Below are 7,066 nucleotides of genomic sequence, written 5' to 3'. Positions count from 1 at the left end.
TACAAACTTATTTTTTTTAAAATTTCTTTTAATTATTTATAAATTTGATAAAAATTTTGTTTCATAATCTCTCTTTATAAACATTAATAAGTGTTTTATTAAATTTGATGAATTATTTAAATATATATTTAAATATTTTTATATATTAATTTTGTTTGATTGTCCAACATTAGGTCACGCCGCCATCCCCAAAATCTTCGTTTGCCTCCCCTTATTCCTCTGATTTGGTAGCAGAGGGTGGCAAGGAAGGGAATGGGGAAGGCGGCGAAGGGATCGCGGAAGGGGAAGAAGGCATGGAGGGCCAACATCTGCACCAACGATATCGACGATTACTTCGACAAGTCCACCAAGGACGCCCTCACCGGCAAGGCCTCCGCCATTGCCTCCCTCCCCAGCGACTCCCTCTTCTATGTTGACACGAAATCCACTGACAGTAAGTGTCCTATATTTCTTCCTTTTTTGTTAGGCTAAATCCTGCTCGGTAGTCATGCTCTTGTTTCTCCCGTTTTACGCACGTTCAGAGTGAATGACGGCGCTGGTCTTGGAATTGACGATTCCTTGATCGATCAATAAGATAATAATGAATTTTTAAATGAAGAAGAACTTAGGAATGTGGACTGTAATGGAGCTGTAGGACATGATAGTCATTTAGAAAAACGTGGTTCTGTTATGCGAATCGCATCGGAATGATCTTTCATTTGATTTAAATAGGTGGACACCATTGGTAGTTCGATAATGAGTTTTTTGGGTAATGAGAAACTGTCCAATGCTACCTAAACCGAGTGATTGACTGATAGTGTTGTAACTGCACAGAGAAATAAATACCCATGATCGTTTCTCACTTGTCAAGCTCAAGTATTTGACATTTTACTGGTGATGGTTGTTTTCACCTATGGTACTAAACAGGGTTTACACATTAAGGATTGTTAGCATCTTTTTTTATTGTGAAGATCCAATCACATATATCAGATGATGATTAGGCATTATTGTGTCTAACCAAACTAATATCATTGATGTCCCACTGGAAATATCAAGAATGGTGAACAGTCGGGTCTTATGTTGGACATACGAAATTAACATCGTTTTTTTTTTTGTAACACAGTATCCTATGCTTTTGAAGGTCATTGGGAGTGTCTCAAGTCATTGACACTGTCCGCTCAATAGTCCATCCTTCTCAACATATATTTCTGTGATATGTCAAAAGTTCTCTAACCTCTGAGTAGAATTTGACATACGTTGCTACTGTATTCCCTTAAATGAATTTAATTATTTTTCATCAAGACCTAAAACTAATAGTTGTAGTCTGATGAGATGCTATTATAAGGGATGCAGAAGAAAATATACGTTTCTTCTTTTTAAAATACAACATTCAAGTGTTGAAATTCCATCTCAAGTTTATAAGTTGTATTCCTCCCAAGTGTTTGATGGATAAACAAAAGAAAATTTATGGGATTATTTAAAAACCAATATTTTACAGCAAATAACATTTGTAGTTTCTGTTTTGTTACTATCAATCTAAAACACAAAAATGCTTGCCAAACCTTTACATGTATTTTGCATTGTGCCTCATTCTGCCTTTCTAGTAATTAATTTGAGTAGCTTTAGTTGAAGTATGAAACAACTTGGAAAGCAACCCTTGAACGTTGCTTTCTCTCTGTTCCATGTGAAATTCACATTCCAATTTGGTAGTAGCTTGACCACATGGTATATGGCCGTGCTATTTAGTGGATGCAATTGGTTCCCTGCAGTCAGTAGCTGCATTTGTTTGGGTATTAGTTCTTTTAGTAACTTAACTTGGTAGAATACCACATTTCATGGTCTATTGATTGTTTTGCAGAAACACCTGCTAAAAGAAAAATTGAGAAACACAGGGAAAAAGTTCTCCATTATGAGAGCTTGCTTCAGAAAAATCCTTTTGTCCAAGCTATTCCATCTTCTTCTTCAAAAAAATCAAAGCGGAAAAAGAAACAAGTGAACACACAAATAATACAGACTGACAAGTCTACACAGGAGAACAATTTCTCTTAAGTGTTTTTTTTAATATAAAAGTGTATGATATGCATCTCTTATGTTGTTTATGCCTTCAGGTAGATGATATGACTTCTGCTGTAACTGACATATGGAATAATGAAGGTTCTCTGGCTTCTCACTGCTCATTTGGTCTATTGTATTGCTAAGTTCTAAAAGTTGAATACAACATCATAAGTTATCTTTAAATCTTTCAGGTGAAGCAACCAACAGGCCTAAAAAGGTTAGTTTTTCCTTATTTAATCAATTTTTTGGTAATAAGTCATTGGTGTCCATGTGAATGTGTCTCAGATAATTATTTGTTTCTGGAATTCATAATCTTGTAATGGATCCCAAGAAAAGCTTGGTAAATTTAAGGCACTTGAATTTTCTATTTGTCTATTTGATTTTGTCTTTGGTCCACTACAAGACATGATAATGTATCACCACTTCTATCTTGATTATTTCATTAGTTGAACCATTAATATTTGAAATGAGCATTTGCTCCCCCATTGTGGTTGTAAATTGTGATGCAAACCTGTATTTTGTTATTGATATTGTTTAGTAGGACAAATATGTGCTATCTAATGCCACTAAATTTTATTTGAACAATCTTTTTTCTGCATAATTCTGTTCTTAAATGGTCCTATGCAAAATGCTGAAGGGCTGCTATAGTATTTACCGGCTAAGATAGAAAGCCCTTTTAAGATAATGTTAGAGAGCCAAATTAATTGATTCAATTATTCCTAACTGTCATGTGAATTGAATTAAAATATTTTGAGTGACAGAAGATAAAATCCACAAAATACCTGCCATTGGGCTAATCATTTTTCAGATTGTACCATAAGCATATGATTAATAGTTTTCTGCCTCATTGACAAGATTGATTATTTATTTATGATGCTGTCAGATCATGTTATGCCATTTTCTCTTAACATCGGACTAGGGTTTTTCCGTTTAATTGTCTGTTCATTCCTGAATAAGCATATCCGTAGTTGAGAAGTTTTTCATTTCTCAACCACTCGATTTTAACTTATCTTTTTTAAAAATTTCTTCGCATTTTTGATCTCGCAGAAACAGAAGTCTTCCATCATTCCAGCTGTTGAAGTGGAGCCACCGGGCTGTTCATTTAATCCTTCATTTGAGGCTCATCAAGTAAATATTCAAATCTTTATGCACTATTGGTTTGGCATGCATAGTTATTCCCATTCTCCCTGGTAAAATCTCACTTTTGTGTTCTTACTGTCGATATAGGATTCATTGGCTCTAGCTGTTGCCAGTGAGATGCAGAAAATTTACAAAAAAGAATTGGGTCCTCAGCCTGTACCAGAAACAGTTCCAGGAGAAGCAATTGCAGATGAAGATGTGAGCCTTACAAATCTCTTTTAATTGTTCTTATTATCGAAAAATAGTTTTTTGTTGAAGATATTTGATTTGTAGCAAAAAAAAAGCTGCTTCTTTGATGAGCCCTTGGTTATCTCTTTGTCATTTTTTGGAGGGAAATTAGCTGCGGCCAAAACCATTCTGTTATCTATAAATTAATGCACCGAAGTTGAAGGTTAAACCATCACACCAAACATAGAAAGAAAGCAACATATGTTCTTTTTTTTGTTGCGCTATAATAGGTGAATTACATAATCAGAAACCAGTAATTGATGGAGTGTTGCTACATCAAGTCAAATACACTGTAAATATATATAGACCTTTTATATATTGATTAACAAACATACAACCTTCATAACTGTTAGGTAGTAATGTCAATTTGCTTATTTAGTCTTAAAAAATGTATGCATATTCCCTTAATTTTTGTAACTTTTAAAGAAACTTAAAAGGGTGAAGATATTCATCTGCTCCAAGCTAAACAGCAGCATAAGACTAAAAGAGACCACATTGGTATCTCTCAAATTTTTACAAAAAAAATGAGGTGTGTTAGTGAAAATACAATCAACATTAAGAAAGAACTGAGATGAAAATCATATGTTAAGCTAGACTGCCTGGTTTTCTGTCTTCCTTTTCTTCTACACTATCTCCTTTACTCAAATATTACTCTTAGAAGTCAATATTAGACTTTACCATGTGCAATTTTTATAATGTCAAACCAATCAGTTGGGCTCAAGTGTTAACTAAATTCTGGACACTGCATTTTATAGTGTCAACAATCAGCTGGGGCCTAAGTGTTAAAGTTAGGACACTGCATTTTATAACTCTAACCAATTAGTTGGGGCCTAAGTGTAAATTAAATTTAGTACACTGCGTCTTGTAGCAGAACCAACCTTGGGCTGCATTCTGTCTTGCTGTATTTATAGAAATTAGCACTTTCTAGGACTTGGAGCCTAGGATTTATGCTAAGGCAAAAGGAATTTATTGAAATTCCTCTGGAAATGGAAGGCACTGCTTGAATTTTATTAGTCACCCTCAATCACACATGTTTCTTGAATTTTTTTTTCTAAAAACCTTCAAGAATTGTTGTTGTTTTTAAAAAAAAGGTATTTTACATTGGCTAGAGAATGAGTTGTATTTACCATGCATTCTCAACTAGTTTTAAAGTGCACAAACTGAAGATAACTATATTTTTCTTCTTTATGTGATTTTTGCAATTATTGAGGTAGACAAAATGGTTTATGAAAGTTTGTCTTTGATAAGGAAAACATGTTAAAGGAAACTGGAAAATATTTTGTTCTAAAAAAATGAATAGATTCTGTTTTTTTTTCAGAAATATTTTCTTGAGGCAGACAATGGAAGTGAAAGTGATATAGAAGAGGAAACAAATAATATTGCAGATGAACAACCTCTGCCAAGGTAAGCCTTCTCGCATTCCCTCTTCTCCATTGCAAAAGCAAAGCGTAGTGCACTCCAAAACATGTTGATGTGAAGTTTAAGTTTGTACCTTGCCTCATTGTAGTTGCTGCTTTCATAAGATGATTACAAAGTTATAGTTAGACCTGGCCCTAGGTCGAGTTCGAACTGGATCCGAACTAGATCCGTAATCGGGTTAAAGGGTCGGATACTCATTAGGGGTCTAATTAATAGCCAAATTGGCGGTGGGCCGGTTATGGTTTAGGGGCCTAATTAATCACGAACTGACGGTTAACTACTAGTTCGATAGGTAATTTTTTTTATAGACATTAATCGGTGGGTCCAATCGCTCTGCAGTGCTGATCTAATTTTGGGGGAGAGAGTTTTAAATTTATTTTTAATGGTTGAGTTTATTTAACTATTTTTATCAATAGATACGATTTAGTGTCTGTTAATCTTCAAGCTATATAAATAAGGAGTTCATTTCATCATTTCCACATCATCTTCACTACTCTCATCTTTCAATTCCGAAATCTCGATTGCTTTCGATTTCAATTCTACAATTATAATGGAAGGAGGAGGTTCATCATCTTGGTCTCGGAGGGGCAAGAAAATAGTTAATTTGAATGAGGATCACGATATTCAATTTACCGATGATGAGCTCAAGCAAGTTCTGATACTTGAGACATAAGGAAGTATTGATGACGATACTTTTAAAGCCTAGGATACTCCTTTAAAATTGTATATTTTTACTAAACATTTGAGGTTACTCTTTTGTTAGGAGAATTGCGTGCAAAATGTAATTCAATTGGGTTGCAACTATGGTTCATTCAAACAACTTGTTGAAACGAAGCATCCAATGGAATATGGAATCGAACATTCTCAAACTCAATTGTCCAGTTTTCCTTAACTAGTGAAGGTTCCAATTCTAGTTTATTTATTTATTCTGATAATGAATTAAGAGAATTGTTAGCTATATTTGTTTTCGTAGAATATCTTTTTTTTAGTTTTGGGTCTAAATACACTTTTGAAGATTTTTGTCAAGATTCATTTAATCCATCTGCTAAACAGGTTTTTCGAACAACACTTATTCGTACAATTAAAAGAACACAAAGAATGCAATTTTTAGATGATGAAGTAGAAGACTTTGGTATCAAATGAACGAATACTACGGGAATGGAAAATGAAAATGAGTAACAATGCTACTTCATAAGGTAAAAGGGTAAAAAAGTAAGCGAACTACGTGAGTTTTGATTCCCTTATACCCTAAGAGGATACGTAAACAACTTAAATAAGTGCAAATCCTTCTTCATATATATATATATTTTTAAATTTATAATTTTAAAATATTTTTTTAATAATAATAATCTTGAATCGTGGTGAACCATGAATGATAATTTTGAACCGTGAACCGTAATCGTTAAGGTTGAGGTCGATCTGTTAGGAATTGTCGGTTTTGAACTGTCGAACCGTCGGTTCTAGTTATAATTCTTTGGAAACTATGATATTTTTGGTTTTTGAAGGATTTAACTGCTTATTAGTACTTTTATGATGACATTTTCATTTGTTTGTTTACCACATCAAGTGAAGTCATTGTCCGAAATACTTTCTTTATAACAAATTATTTCTTAGTATTGTAACTATAGTTTACTTAAATATTCGTCTTTAGTTCCTATCTTTTCCATTACTAGATGCATTTCTCATTCATATTCACGATAAATCTTCTTGTTGATGTTATTTGTCAACCATATCATACTAATTGATGAGAATTGATAAAGGGTACTTGATGAGGGTGTACATAGCTTAAATTTGGGAGAACGACTTTAAAAACCAACAGATCAAGGTAATTAGAACTAAAATAAATAATATGAAAGAATGGTAAAAATATTTAAGAGTTGTATCTATTCGATTAGAAGTTGTAAGGGTTGGGTGATTAAAAAGATAACTTTTTAGTTAATGTAAAAAAGAAGATTTAATTGCTTCAGTAAGCTAGTAATATATCCTTGCACAGAGCTTGTTAGAGGGATAATCATGTTAGAAACTCTAAATATTCAGGACAAACGTGATTTGAGGATGTTGATACTAATTTCATTATGAACTCATGATATTACTCACTGGTTGATACTGAATGTCTGAAGCTGCCTAATATAGCTCATTTATTTATTGCCAATTGATATTTAAAATGGTAAGCTTGGAGTTAAAGAATTCAAATTTACCAGTCAAGTTGATTACTGTTTGACATGTTTCTATGTCTCATATGTTT

General features: G+C 33.3%; 1 pseudogene; it reads left to right on the top strand.

Annotated features, from left to right (window-relative positions):
• The first annotated feature begins 251 nt into the window (after nucleotides 1-251).
• Nucleotides 252-4,810, top strand: LOC141819025 (ribosome biogenesis protein NOP53-like; annotated as a pseudogene).
• The last annotated feature ends 2,256 nt before the right edge of the window (nucleotides 4,811-7,066 follow it).

Source organism: Curcuma longa, unplaced genomic scaffold (genome assembly GCF_044706935.1).
Source record: "Curcuma longa cultivar G26 ecotype Majalengka, Jawa Barat unplaced genomic scaffold, ITB_CL_G26_1.1 contig_27395, whole genome shotgun sequence".
Taxonomy (NCBI): domain Eukaryota; kingdom Viridiplantae; phylum Streptophyta; class Magnoliopsida; order Zingiberales; family Zingiberaceae; genus Curcuma; species Curcuma longa.
The sequence above is the reverse complement of the archived record's forward strand: the minus strand, read 5'-3'. Positions and strand labels throughout refer to the sequence as shown.